The following is a 15443-nucleotide window of genomic DNA, read 5'->3' on the forward strand; positions in this document are numbered from 1 at the left end:
CAGCTTCCTCATCCGCAAAATGGAGAAATTAGGAAGTTGTTATGAAGAATAAATGAGTTAAGATTTGTAAAGGATTTAGAACAGTGCCTAGTACATAATAAGCACTACATAAGTGTTAGTAACTACAATTTTTATTATACAGACTAAGACCAAAACTAATTACCCACAATGGTAACCTTGCATCACAAAGAAATGTTTATTGGCTACCTTCCCTTCCTTTTTTCACTTCCCTAATGCCCTACTGTGTCTCAGATTCAGCTTCTGGGAGAAGCCAAATTAAAGCAAGCCCATTGAAATGACATGTTAGAAAACTCTGCAGTTAAAGAAAAGAGTTTTAGATCACGTTAGAGATGTTAGTATAATTAGAACTAATTGGGAAAAGCATCAGACAGCCTGATGATATCAGTTTTGATCTTAACCTTTATCATCTGTATGTATCCTGACCTTTAAAATCAGTGAGGAAAGGATGAACTAGTCAATAAATTGAAACCACTAGCTAACCATGGGCGGGGAATTAAATTAGACCTCTTACCTCAGATTGTACACCCCTACAAATGCCAAAAATGTAATCTTGATGTGGAAAAGGCCTTCTAAAGACAGAAAGCTCATTTCTGTACCTCAAGGTCTGCTTCCCAGCTTCCCACTGACAATGGAAATGAGGGGATGGAAGGAATAGAAATTGTGAAAGTGGCAGCTATAAGATTTGGAAACATTGCACATGAAGGACCTGAGGTAAGTTTCAGAGGACTGTGTAACCTTAATCTTGGATGACAATCAAACAACCTGTACAGCATCATCTCTGTCTTATTCTCATGCACCAAAACCTTCCAAGGCTCTCTACTATCTATCAAGTGAAGTAAAAAGTCCTTTAGCTGAATATTGTGATATTCAAGACCCTAATCTACTTCTCAGTCTCATTTTTAACACTCCCCTATGTTTCTCCTACCCCTCAGTCATGCTGATCTTTACATTGCTGTACACACACACGCACACACACACACACACAATGTGTCCTTTCTTACCTCCCTGCCTAGACTTGAGCTAGGTTCACTACCTAGAGAGTTTTCCCTTTCACATCCCAGGTCCCTCTCAGAGCCACGGTTTCTCCACATACAGTGGAGTGCTAATGAGTGTTTAATAATCACCTCTGGGTGGAGGGAGCCCTGAGTTGTAGAGTTTGCCAATTTCTGTGGTGTAACTACTCTCACAGTGGGTGATTTCAACCTAATAAGGTGACATCAACCCACAGGCAAAATTCCTGAAAACATAACGATAGACTGCAGAGACGCAATATAAGCTGATTACAGCCTGTCATCCTTCCTAATCCTCCCCTTCATGTCCCAGCACCCCTGCACCCAGCAGACATGATTTGAGCCTCCCTGGAACTTCCTCTCCCCTTAGAGCACTTCGTATTTAACTTGCATTATTCTCTTCACCATATGTTTCTTCAAGAATTTGCTTTATCTCCCTACAGATTAAAAACTATGTGAGAGCTGTTTCATTGTGTATGTGTGTGTGGTTTTTTGTTTTTTGGGTTTTTTTCCCTTGTTAAAGCCCCTACAGAATTTGAGCAAGGGGGCCTGGACAATGGAGTTCTGAAGCATCAACTTCCCAGGGCCCAGAGCAAGATGGAGTAAAAAACCAAAGATTCACAGAGAATGGTCAGGGAAATTTTTTACCTGCTCAAAAGGAGTAGTATGAAATTTGTCTTCTACTACAAAAGAACTGACAGCCTGTTCCCTTGAGTGTTTGATCCTGCTTATCTACCCAATGTATTGATAGAAGTGAGTCATGGAAAAGAGATAAGATAATCCAGGATATTTGCCTCCTGCTTTCAATTTTGTCCTCTAGGCATGCCACCTGGGCCTCAATACCCAAGGAAACGTGTTGTCCTACAGAAAATGAATCCCATTCTCCTCCTCTCCTTATCCCCTAAGGAAGTTTGCTCACTAAGAACATGATATTATTGAGGGTAAGGATCATGTCTTCTTTGTTTTTATAATCCCCAGGGCCAGCCTAGTGTTTGGTACCCAGCAGGAATTCAATGAAAGTATAGTAAGTAAGCAAAATAATGTTTTTATCCAAAAAAGGCAATGGATTTGGAGTAATAGTAGAGTGGGTGTTATTCATATGATATCCTTCTCAATTGAGCCAAATTTTAGAGTCTTACCCAGGGGATAGATTGTAGCAGTCAGGACACCTGTTTGCCCCAAAACCTAAACACTGCAAGACTTTTGAGTTCTCCATGTGCTTGTTATTAGGGTGATGTCAAGACTCAAATGCCTTATATTCATTCTTCCATCCTGCCAATACTTATCTAGTACCTTTCATGTGCCAGACCCAGTGCTAGACAATGAGCACATTTCTTCAATGTTAGTACTCATTTTTGCTCAATACAAAAGAATAAAAGAAAGTTTCATGAAATTCTTGAATGCCCTGAGACACAAGGCATGACACAATAGCATAACAATCTTAAAGAAAGTACCCACTTCCAAATGCACACTCGGTATATAAAACCCACGTAGTTGCCAATTTTTTCTAAACTGCACATCTTTGAATTACACACAAAGAGAATTAATACTGGAAGGTTTTGAACACTATTAGTATGGTATTAAACATGTTTTAAGCTATAGTCCTAAGGAGACAGTGAGCTCAAAGGGCTTGAAAAATTCTAGAAGGGTTTTCTAGATTTCTCAGAAAGTCTTTCCATCATGCAACCTAAAATGTTGTTATTTAATGGTGGGATTTATCTGCTAGTCATAGACACTCGTCTGTGACAAACAATATGATAGTTCATTCATCAATAAGTATTGTCATTTTTACTGACAAAATGTGTGCCTTATCTAACTTCTCACCACCTCCACTGCTGTCATCCAGGTTAAGCCTCCATCATCTCTTATCTAGACTATTGCAGTAGCCTCCTAACACAGCAGTCAAAGTCATCTTCCTAAAGTAGAAATCCAACCCACTCCAGTGGCTTCTGTGGACTTAGGGAGTCTCCACATCACTCTCACTTCTGACACCAACTACAAAGTTTAGGGGTCTCCAAGATCACCCACATTATAACACCAGTTGCAAGTTTGGGAGTCACCATGACTACCTTCAGGTTTGATAATTCTCTAGAAGGACTCATAGAACTCACTGAAAGCAGTTATACTCATGGTGATGGTTTATTACAGTGAAAGGATATAAATTGAAATCAGCCAGGTGAAGTGGAGTGTGGGAACTCCAGGAAGGTTCCATGCACAAAGCATCCAGTTGTCCTTTCCAGGGGAGTCATGTAAAGTACTAACTTCTCCCAGCAATGATGTGTGACAGTTCTCATGGCGTATTGCCAGCCAGAGAAGCTCACCCAACACTTGATATCCAGAGATTTCATTGGGGATCAGTCACCTAGACGCAACTGATGGCCTACATGGCTGATCTTTAGTCTCCAGTTTATCTGGAGGTTGAGCTGCTCTTGCATGGCCCAAAATCACCACCATAAATCACACTGTTAGACTATGTGGTGTGGCTCAAGATTCTCAGGTAAACAAAGACACTCTAAGTAAGCAGAAAATCACAAGGAGCTGCCAGGAGCCAAGGGCAAGGGCCAGACCTCTCTTTAGGTAAGTTTAATTGTTCCCAATACATTTAAAACAAAAACTTATCACAGTCTGCAAAGCCAGATAAGATCTGGCCTCTACCTGCCTTTCCTACATCTCCATTTCCCCATCGGGTGCTGTGTTCCAGTCACATCAGCCTTCTTGTAGTTCCTGGGACACATCCAGCTCCAGCTCAGGGCTATTGTTCTTGCTGTTCCTTTTGCCTAAATGCCCTTCCCCAGATCTTCACATGGATGCCTGCTGTTTATCAAATTAAATGCCACCTCCTCAGAGGTGTTCCCTAAACACCCTAGCAAAAGCAGCTGCAGCCTGCCTCCTAACACACACATGCACGTGTGCGCAGTGTACATACACACATGCACACACTACACATATGCACCACACGCAAAGATGTGTACATGCACACACTGCACGAATGCATCACACACATACAGAGACACACACAGACACACATGCTCTCACTCTACCACATTACCCTGTTTTTCATCATAGCACTTTTTAGGACCTAAATTATGTTAACTATTTGTTTACTGCCTCTCTGTTGTTTACAGTAGAATGTTGTAAGCTCCATCTTGTTCACCAATCTTTTCCTGGTATACAGACTGGTACCTAATACCCAGTATGTGGATTGAATATGTGCCCAATATTAGACAGCTATAGACACACAGAATTATAATTTACCTGAGCTGGTTTCAGATAAAGTATATGCCTGCACCATTAAGAACAAGTCTCGTTTTCTTAGCAAGAGACTAGACATTGTATGTATAATAAACCAAGGGAAAATGCTAACAGGAATATATGAAATATGATCAAATGAATGAGTCTGTTTTCCTGCGTGTACTGTTTAATCAGTCTCATTATTTTGTGGCCATATATTACAATGATGACTTAACTATAAGGTTATCAGTGGTAGAAAGAAAATACAAGATGCCAGGATGGACTCAGGAGAGCAAGAGGTGAGTCTCCTTATCTTTTCTTCCATATGAGAAAATCTGAATTCCTACTCAATGTTACCCAATAAAAAGTACAAGCTGATTATTCAGCGATTAAAAAGAAATGAGCTGGGCTTCCCTGGTGGCGCAGTGGTTGAGAATCTGCCTGCCAAGGCAGGGGACACGGGTTTGAGCCCTGGTCTGGGAAGATCCCACATGCCGCAGAGCAACTAAGCCCGTGCACCACAACTACTGAGCCTGCATTCTACAGCCCCAAGCTACAACTGCTGAAGCCCGTGCGCTGCAACAGAGGCCACCACAATGAGAGGCCCACACACCGCAACGAAGAGTAGGCCCCACTCACCGCAACTAGAGAAAGCCCACGCACAGCAACGAAGACCCAGTGCAGCCAAAAATAAATAAAATAAAATAAATTTATTTTTTTTAAATGAGCTATCAAGCCATGAAAAGACATGGATGACTCTTAAATGCATATTGCTAAGTGAAAGAAGCCGATCTGAAAAGGCTACTTACTGTATGATTCCAACTATATGACATTCTGGAAAAGGTAAAACTATGGAGACAGTGAAAAGAACACAGATTGCCACCAGCGGTTGAAGGGAGCAAGTAAGGATGGGTAGGATAGTGACAGATGGAACACAGGACAGTGAAACTGTTCAATACAGTACTGTAATGGTGGACAATGTATTATACGTTTGTCAAAATCCATAAAATATACAACACCAAGAGTGAACCCTAATGTAAACAATGGACTTCAGTTAATAATGATATATCAACATTGGCTCATCAACTGTAATAAAAGTACCACACTGTTAAAAACAAGGCAACAGACCCAAAATGAAATCACTTATGCTAAGCCCCACCACACCAAACCAAGACATAATTACAGTTTTGGCCTCTCCCAAAAATGGAATCTTAAACCAGTCAGTCAGGAATCACCTAGTCAGCACTAGTTAGGTAATCTGCCTACTAGACGCCTGCCACCCCCTAAAGGAAAGTGACCTTGCCATAACCAATCCACTTTTTGCTAGTACTGGTATCCCGCACTTTTTGAAAGTTTGATTTATGCCACTTTGCTTTTACGAAAGATCTACATTAGTACCTGTTCTAGCTAACCAAAAGAAATCTGAACAGGATTTTCACTTTTACCAAAAAAAGGCAAAAAATGAAAACAGCGTTCAGCATTGGTTTTGCAAGCCTTTATAGAGGCAGCAGGCAAACAGAGCAGCAAAAGTGGCACCACCAAGCTCTTTCCCCAGGAACTACACTCAGCATCTCAGCCTCAAGAAGCCATAACTTTGAAATGTGTCTGCGAGCATCTGTGCTTTATATAGATTTATTTTGTGCATCTGTTAGCAAGATACGTCTTAAGGTAACTGCTTCTTCACTTTACACCATTTCGGCTTATGAAATGTTTCATAAGAATGCTCTACTTTCAGACTGAGAGCAAAACTTGTACAAATTCCTGTCCCACTCCCTTCTGCCTATAAAAGTCTTTAATTTTGTACAGCTCCTCAGAGCTCCTTTCTGTGTGCTAGATGGGATGCTGCCTGATTCATTAATCGTTTAATAAAGCCAGGAAGACTTTTTAATTTACTTAGTCAAATTTTGTTTTTTAACAACACTAATGCAAGATGTTAACAGGGGAAAGGAGACAGGAGCATATGGGAACTCTGTACTTTTCCCTCAATTTTTTATAAACCCAAACTGCTCCAAAAAATAAACCCTATTAATTTTTTTGAAGTACAAGCTTCACTTCTTTTCATGGAAATTTAAAAGGCTATTTCATCAATTCTAAATGCATTAAGACACACAGAGTCTTACCCATTTTTTAGCTAATTACAACCTGTTTTCTCATCACATTTCTAGATTCTATGTAACAGATGGTGAAAATGTCTATTCTAAAGGCCTAAAAAGTATTCCTGTTCAAGAACAGTGGCTATTATCCAGCATCCTCCATGCAAGGGTTACAATACCCAGGGTAGGATGCGGGGAGAGGGGGCCACACATCGGAGACAGGGGGATAAACAGAAAGCAAATCCTCTGGGTGCTAACAAGAATAGAGGGAACTCCTAAAGGAATTAAAAGTAACCCCCACCAGGAACCTAGGGAAATCATCTATACAGAGAAAGAAATGACTTGTTTGAAATTCATTCACACTGGCAGGGTCAACAGAAAAATTTCAATGGAAATAACTGGCGACCTTAAATACATGTTTGCTGAATGCTGAAGCATCAGAGGCATAAATAAGCAGAGGTTTCTGCAATGGCCAAATGTTGCCTCTTATCACAGTGGAATGGGCATTAAAAGAGAGGCCCTGAGAATGTAGCAAATGTAGATGGAGGCCAATCAGATACCCCTGCGAGAGATTTTTTTTCCTATTCTCTTTGTAGTCCATTAGGATTGGATAAGATCTGGGGGAGTGATAGTGCGCCATTATTTTAACCTCAGAGTTGAAGCAAAATACGAAGGGATTAATGTGGCTTTTTCCCCCTCCCAGGAACATCTTCACCTTTGCACCACCATCTCCTCATTCGTCATCAGCAAGCTGGGGACAGTTATGCAGGGAACAATGGCAGCAGCGCCACAGCACTGTGGGTTTAATGCTATTTCTGTCTCTATAAAATCTTCAATAATTTGTTTACGACTTCCAAAATTCAACAATAGGGTGCAAATGCGATTCCACTTATGTTAATGTGTGCTTCCTTCTCGCATATCAGATTCTGAATAAAAATTAGGCAAGTACTCTGTTTTGAAAATATATAAGATGTGAACTTGCTGAGAGGGAAAAAAAAAAAGGCCTCCAAATGCACTATCCTATCAAACACATTTTTTTTAACTTAATAACTTAAGTGAACTGTTAGTGAAATTACAACCTGCTTGTGACACAATAAATTTACAACAAAATTCATTCCATAAATTATTCAATTCTGCGACTGCAGTCAAGGAGAGAAATATCACCAGGAGTAGGTGATTAGCATGTGAAAGGAAAAACCCATCTCCCCACCGAAACAATCACTGTCAAATTCTCCTATTGGAGTTTTGTAAAAACTACCATTAAGAACACACATTTAAGTCTTTGTAGTTCCTATAAAAGGACTAAGTATTTGATTTACATTAGATTCATTTGTTCTTTCTTCAACTGTCTCTTTCTCCTACAAACCATAACTGCCTCAATAAATGCTTGCTCAATCAAGTGTGCATTAAAACAAAAGAATTTAACTTCAATAAAAGTGATGAATCAGGGCCAGAAGTTAACTTTCCTTTCCTCTGTATATTTGGCTTCCAGGTAAGCAAAGCAGAAATTTACATTCGTTGTTCCACAGGGGAGTAATATAGGTTTCTATTGTGTGGCTGGTCACATTTGTAGATTCTTTCCTAAATCATTTGAAGCCAGAGTTGCAGGGCAAAGGGGTGTCAACCAAACTACATCAATGAACATTTTCTGCGGGCAACATATCTATGTAAATGGAACCATACACTTTCTACCAACTCAACGCATAAAAGATGGTGCCAGGGGATTAAGAGTTCCAGGATCCAGATGGTTTTCTGAAATCTGGGTTACAAACCCCTAGGTAGTTGGTATTTTTAGCCTACTATTGGGGACATTGCTGGCCCTACATCGTAACTGTTCTTCAATAAACCAAAAGGTAGATGTTGTCACCTTTTTTCTTAAACAATTGAAAAAAGAATGGAGCTATCTTCACATATTAATACATACATTGCTTTCATTTTAGCAGATGCCTTGGAACTTGTTTTTCTTGGGGATTGTTCTTTTTCTCTTAAGTAGTATGTGGTAGGCAGAATAATGCGCCCCCCCCCAAAGATGTCTATGTCCTATTTCTCAGAACTTGTGAATATATTACCTGGCAAAGGGGAATTAAGACTGCAGATGGATTTAAGGCTGTTAATCAACAGATCTTAAAACAGAGAAGTTATCCTGGCTTATAATCCAGCGTTTTTAATCACAAGGGTTTGTAAAGGTAGAAGATGGAGGCAGAAGAGTGAGTCCCATTGTGATATGATATGAAAAAGACTTAACTGGCCATTGCTAGCTTTGAAGATGGAGGAAGGGGCCATGAACCAAGGAATGTGGGCTGCATTTAGAAGATGGAAAAGGCAAGAAAACAAATTCTCCACCAGAGTTTGCAGAAGAAATGCAGCCCATTGACACCTTGATCTCAGACCAATGAGACCCATTTCAGACTTCTGACTTCCAGAACTGTAAGATACTAAATTTGTGTTATTTTAAACTCCCAAATTTGGGGTAATTTAGTAAAGCATCAATAGGAAACTAATACAGAGTATTGAAATACCACTCTCTATTCTGAAAGGCAAATAGTGTGGGGAAAGGAAAAGAATTCTGCCAATTGTTAGCATTTGTTCATAAAGGAAATCACAGAAGAAAAGGCCTAAACATTAATTTTCTATAACTTTTCCTAAAATTACATAGAAAGGAATCATTTGGATGGGTATTTATGTTTTGATTGTTATAAGCTTTTTTCCAATTATCAGAAAGATTCTTTAGAATTTATGAGTCTATCTTCCACCAGTAGTGCAATACTTCACCCCATATAAAACTATCCTTTTTTTCTTAGGTAATGCCTATTTTTCACCTATCGTCTGATTCTCCAGAACCATCAGCTACTGCCTGGTATTTAGTTTGTGCTTTGATACACAAACACCATCTAAAAGAGCACCTTTACCTACCTATAAGGTAAATTCTTATGAGATTGTATAGGGAAAGAAAAACTCTTCCTCGACTCTCTTAAGATCCCTGGCTGGACCTGAAAACTAAACTAATGAAAAAAATTAGGATAAAGACATAAAAATTTATTTAATATAAGTTTTGAGTTACACTGGAGCCTTCATAAGGAAATGAAGACCTGAAGAAGAGCTTAAGGCTGAGTGTTTTGATACTAGGTGTGATGAAAAGTGGAAAGTCAGGGGGGAATGTGATAGGTCAAAAGGGTACAGGCTAAAGGTAATAACTGGGGAAAACTTAACAGGGCCTGTTCATTTGTACTCCTCTCAGCATTCCTCCATCTTCAGAGATAAGGATGCTCATTCCCTCTGGGTACAGGACGGGTACCTCTCACATGAGGGTCTTATGACTTGCTTCAGCAAAGAAGGGGAAGGTCAGAAAGATTTCCTGTACCTGCTGCTTCTCAAATTTCTTCAGCTTAAAATATTCAAAATGCCAAGGTACCATATTTGGGGGTATCATGTCCTGAACCCTATCAATTGTCCAGCATGGAAGAAAACAGACATAGAATCACAGTTTGGAAGAGAATAAAGAAACCTTATGTGATCTAGTTAAACTTATTTTATCAGAAAAGCAATCAAGATCCAAAAGGTGGAATTCTGTCCCAAGATCACATAGTCTGGAGTAAAAGTTGCTTAGAATACTGGCCTGGACCTCTTTCCACAAGGCACAGCGCTACCTATACGGGTTGTTCAAATTCACTTCCTCCTTCATCCAACAAATATTTATGGAGGGACTGCCTGTGTACTGGGCACTGCTTTAGACATTATGTAATGGGGAATGAGAAATAGCTACATAGTAACTATGTGATAACTGCAAAGTAAATATGTAGTTATCTTCATAACAGAGTTAACTATGTTAACTAGTCCAATGGGAGAAAACAGACAATACACAATAAATGAACAAACAAATAAATAACAAGTGCTATAATGAAAATATAACCAGTTGATGTGATAGAGGACAGGGGCATTTCAGATTGGCTGATCAGCAAAGGACTCAAAAAATCTGAATGACAAGAAGGAGCCAAACACAATAGGGAAAGAACATTCCAGGTGGAGCTAAGAGCCATTGCCAAGGCTATAGAGCAGGAAGCAATCTGACCTTTTGGAGGAATGTCCTGAAGGCCAGCTTAACAAGAACCTGGTAATAAGGGCGACAGAAGTAGTAGACGGGTGGTAGAAAGGTAGGCAAGGGCTTGATCAAGGTCTAGAATCTCCTTATGTTACATGTGGCAATATTCATCCGTACTTTTATTTGTATTGACTTCCATGTTGTAATGTGAAATGTTCATGGAGACAGGTTTGTTTAATACCCAAAGCACCTAATTTTACCAAGTAAATATGAACTCAGACCTGCCCTTTTTCTTCATGGAGAAGGATTAGTTTCAAAGAAATCAAATCAACAGTAACAACAACAACAACAAAAAATGAGTGGACTATTGGCACTCATAGATGACATTGTGCTAGGTTTAATAAAGTGAAGGCTCACAAGGGCACTGTAAGATAGGGATGAAATAGGAACTTCTCTGGTAGTCCAGCGGTTAAGACTCCACACTCCCAGTGCTGGAGGCCTGGGTTCGATCCCTGGTCAGGAAACTAGATCCCATATGCTGCAACTAAGAGCCTGCACGCCACAACTAAAAAGCCTGCACACCACAGCCAAATAAATAAATAAATATTAAAAAAAAAAAAAGATAGGGATAAGCTAAAGGAAGGCATATGTTCCCTGCATGAGCAAGCCTATTAGCGGTTACTGAGCACACATTAAGTGCCAAGCACTCTAGTAAGTTCTTTACCTACATTATCACTAAACAATTTAATATCAGAAGCACTTAAAGTAACTGGCTCAAACCTGCACACTTAGTGAAGGAATAGAAACTATACATTGGTCTGTCTGCCTCCAAACATCATACTTTCCCCATTTTACCATCTACCACTGATACTGACCAAAAACTCCCCTGCACAAGTCACATCACCTCTAAACAACATTTTCTTCATTCTTTTCTTATATGACCAGATGATCTCAAAATCGCTCTCACCTCTAACATTCTGTGATTCCATGATTCTATTACATTGGCACGAATTGCAAACAATGCAACCAACAAGGAATTAATTTCCAAACTATACAAACAGCTCATACAGCTCAATATCAAAAAAACAAACAACCCGATTAAAAAATGGGCAGAAGACCTAAATAGACATTTCACCAAAGAAGACATACAGATGGCCAAGAGGCACATGAAAAAATGCTCAACATCTCTAATTATTAGAGAAATGCAAATCAAAAGTACAATGAGGTATCACCTCACAAGGGTCAGAATGGCCATCATCAAAAGTCTACAAATAACAAATGCTGGAGAGGGTGTGGAGAAAAGGGAACCTTCCTACACTGTTGGTGGGAATGTAAATTGGTGCAGCCACTATGGAGAACAGTATGGAGGTTCCTTAAAAAACTAAAAATAGAAACTAATACAATAATATAAATCAACTATAGTTTTTTTTTTAATTAAAAAAAAAAGAAAGAAATGCTTCCTTCCATCAAGAAGTCAGATTCTTGCCTACACCCTCTGAACACCAAGGAAAGCAAACCAATCTGCCCCTGCTGGTGGGGAGAGGACAATAACAGGGGTCAGTACTAACTGATGGTGTTCTCTTTTATTTCCTTATCACCAAATCATTATCTACCTTCATATCCACAAGAGAGTCAACCTCAACAATGTTTGTGTGTTGAGACACCATTATGAGGAAACTGCATTCACAGACGAACTTTAAGTACAGCTCTCAGCAACTCAATTTGTAAATGTCTGTACTTTCTTTCTCCATACTGGGCTCACCGTCTTCTATTCAAAATCAAATAGCAACAAACACAAAATTTATTTCTAAGAAGCACAAACTATTTCAGGGAAGTAAAGTTCTCTGCCTTAGAGACTTCTAACAAAAAAGAAAAGATTCAACGGGAAAGACAGGTCAGCCTGGAGCCTTTGGGCACCATCCTGCCAACACAGGTGCTAAGAATAGACCAACACAGGAAAGCAGAGTAAAGAGGCAGAGAGAGTTTTTGAAGTCTTGATGACCCAGTTTGAACTCCTGGATCCAACTGTGTCTGAAGCCTATTGTACTTTTCAGGTAGTTGAACCAATATACTCCTTTTTTTCGCTTAAGGGAGTTTAAGTTGTGTTTTCTGTTGCTTGCAAGCAAAAAAAGTCTAATATCCCATTTTATACTACAGTGTTAATATAACATTCTTCAATCACAAAAATTCCATGAAAATCTACTGAGTGTGTCTGTAGAACAGACACACAATTAAACTCTTAGAGAGCCAGTGTGAATCTTTTTCAACTAAAAGGAAATGTGTTTATAGAATTACTCTAGAAGCAACTACATAGGAGTATCTATATTCCTATCTCTGCAGCAGAAGAAAACTTCAGCAATATGTTTTTTAAAAAACAGGTTCTTCTACCCCTGTCCCCATCCTTCATTTTCATCTTTAGTAAGTCACCAGCATGTCATCTTTGTGATACATCATATATGGGACTCCACTGGAAAATAGATATAATGTAGAAAAATGCCTAAGAGATTAAATACAATTTTCTAATAAGTATCCAAATTATGTATACATATAAATACACTGTCCCATGTATGAACAAAAAAAGCCTTCCCCCATTAGACCATGTATGCTTTGTCTTTAAATAATTGCATGATTTGGCAAAATTTGTTTTTCCATTCTCCTAGGGAACAAGAATGTTACAGTTTAGTAATTAGTAGTAAATCTAACTGTAAAAGCAACCTGTATCTGGAGATCTTAACAAGCGGTGAGATCACAATCCATCTGGAGAAAGATGGACTGATAGAGAAATGAAAGTCAGTACACAGTGCCATGAAGGCAAATCCCGTGTAGCCCATTCAGAGGAATGTTCAAGGAGATAATGTAAAGAACAGATGGGGAAAGCAGTGGACATAATCTGCACTGATGTTCACAGTAACATTAAATAGATCAAGAGATGACAATAATGACACCACACATTTATTATGAAAAGCCTGTTCTCAAAAAATTCTAAAGCACTTTGCCAACTCTTAGGTCAAATGCTGATGGTCATAAGCAATATTGAAAGATGTGATTCCTATTTTTCCTATATTCGAGACCTGAGGCACTCAGATTCTGAGAGTTGAGCCATATGCAAGCATGTGTTGTAGAATATTTCTAATGAGACATTAAAAGACAACCACCAGGATAAAACGTTAAGGGGGAGAAAAATTATCCCCAAAAAAAGAGGAATCCATTTGTTCAACAATTGTTAAGGTGTATAAATGATATACAAGTGGGAAAAAAAAAGTACCGCTATCACATATTCCTGCAGTGACCACATGGAAATACCAAAGGTGAAGAAATACGATTTTTGTAGCTTTATATCAGAAGTCTCGTGACATTAACTTGCCCTAAGATTGGGGTTTCCTGACCTAAAAGGAAGTGCTTACTCTAGGGGGAAAAAATAACATATGGAAATATGCAGAAAACCTCATAGAGTGAAATGTAGTTAGCATAAAGATATATGATCAAGCTTCCATGAAACAAATGTGAGCTATTGTGTCTATCCTGTGGTTCAGAGTAGAATAGAAATTTAGGTCTCCGGAGCAGGAAATTGTTTACTTGCACACCAATTTTCCAGGACCCATCTTGGAACCACCTTACAGAATGTGAAATGGAAAAGCTGTGTGACAAGATTGAAATGATGAAATCCTGAGATTTCTGCTATATGGGAAGATTGGAAGTAATGCTTACTAGAAAAAGATGGTTCAAAATGGATATAAATTAGGTTATTAAGATGCACAGTAAGATTTTGAAGGGAGGGCTATTACCAAGGAGGGGCATTAAAGGTGATTTGTAGGAACAGCTCAAGTTTGAAATAGTGTGTCGAATTCAATGGGCCCAGATGGTTCACCAAAGCCTAGTTTTTAACAGTTTGCCAATCATCTTAGTTTTTATTGAAATATTTTACAATACAACCTTATGCATCACTTAGTAAAAATTTAATTAGTACTTCGACATTTATTAAAACCAATGGGACCCATGTAATTTAGAAACCACATTACTCTTTGACTACCACCTATTATAATTATTTAGTGACTATTTGATTAAACTTTGAAACACCTAGGAAACATTTATTACATTCTCACAGTCTAGGCACATAATCTATTATTTAAAGTACAGTGAAAGCTATTATATATAAATTAGCTAAAGAACACATTTCTAAGGGCAATGAAAACTTGAAGTACCACTGATACTGGAAAGTGAATTCTCAAATTATTGGAGGATTTCAATATCATTACTAAAAAGTAGTCTGTGAATACTGTTGGAGGAATAACAAAGTTACCATACCTTTCTATTTTCTGGTAGCTTTGATTGGGCATTGTCATCCCGGCAGGCCCAGTAGGGCATCACTTCCTTCTTATGCTATAGAAGACAAATCCAGTGAGTCAGCTATAGCCCATTCAGGATTCATCTCTTAGGTCCAGCTCTACAGTACCTCATGTTTGTAATTCACTTTGTTTTCCTAATCTTGAGCCCCCTGGGCTGGTGTGTCATTCTCAGTCCCAGGTATATCCACAGTCTACAATCTTCAGCCATGTTTGTCCAGGTGATTCAATTGGCCTTCTGCCTTTGCACAGCCATGTTCCACACTGAGCACTGCCTTGTCTCCAGAATGCCTGTTTGAGTCCCAGACTCCATGAATGGTTCTCCATAGCCCCTTTCGTTGAAGCCTAGACCTGTCCCCTGAACTCTTAGCACTGACTCTTGTTCTATATCAAAGGAGGGTCCCTAGAATCAAGACATGAAAAGTGGCCAGGACTACTGTAGGCAAAGACATCAGCATGAAGGATGCTCAGACATGGGAGGGACTCAAAATGCTCAAGGAACAGCTGGGAGATCACACAGCCCATTCAGCAAGGCAACTTAAAAAAAAAAAAAAATCGCAAAAGCCTGCACCACCTATACACATAGATCTAAAAGTAATATTTGATGTTCGAAATCCCCAAGAAGCCAGTATTATATTACGTTATGCACTTTCTAAAGCAAGAACATAAGTTCATGTATTTTTGTAAAAGTTTTTTTAAAGAATTT

The sequence above is a fragment of the Balaenoptera acutorostrata genome, chromosome 19 (genome assembly GCF_949987535.1).
Source record: "Balaenoptera acutorostrata chromosome 19, mBalAcu1.1, whole genome shotgun sequence".
Classification (NCBI taxonomy): domain Eukaryota; kingdom Metazoa; phylum Chordata; class Mammalia; order Artiodactyla; family Balaenopteridae; genus Balaenoptera; species Balaenoptera acutorostrata.